We start from the raw sequence: 500 nt of genomic DNA, 5'->3' as shown, positions 1-500 counted from the left end.
TAACTTGATTTAGACACGCTGCGTGAAGAATGTGGGCTGAGGTCCTCGCCGCCGCCGCCGCGCCGCCACTCGCAGCTCGACAACATTTTTAGCGATGGTGAAAAAATATTTTGGGGCTTGAAAAGTAAGAAATCACAGAGTCGTGCAATTGTACTTTCTACTTTGAAGAAATTTGTTGACTTCTCAGTTTTATGAGATGTACCCTCTTACAACAAGTTTTAAAAAGTAGTTATGTGGCACGTATTCTGCGTAGTATATTTTGGCATCACGCTCATCGAATCGAAACCATGAACGACACTGATATCAGCTCTTTAACAACGCCGCACAATGCAGCATCTCTCCTAAGATTGCTCTATTTTATAGTTATGAGCATATTTCAGACGATAAATCTTAATTGGAAGTTGCAGTCCACGTATTTTCTCTGACCCCTCTATCAAAGCGATATTTTACCCCCCTAGCGGACGAATTCGAGTTGGACGGCGTTGCTCTGATTCTAGGTT

The sequence above is a fragment of the Frankliniella occidentalis genome, unplaced genomic scaffold (genome assembly GCF_000697945.3).
Source record: "Frankliniella occidentalis isolate FOCC.00 unplaced genomic scaffold, Focc_3.1 Scaffold1013, whole genome shotgun sequence".
In the NCBI taxonomy this organism is placed as follows: domain Eukaryota; kingdom Metazoa; phylum Arthropoda; class Insecta; order Thysanoptera; family Thripidae; genus Frankliniella; species Frankliniella occidentalis.
This window is presented reverse-complemented; position numbering follows the sequence as displayed.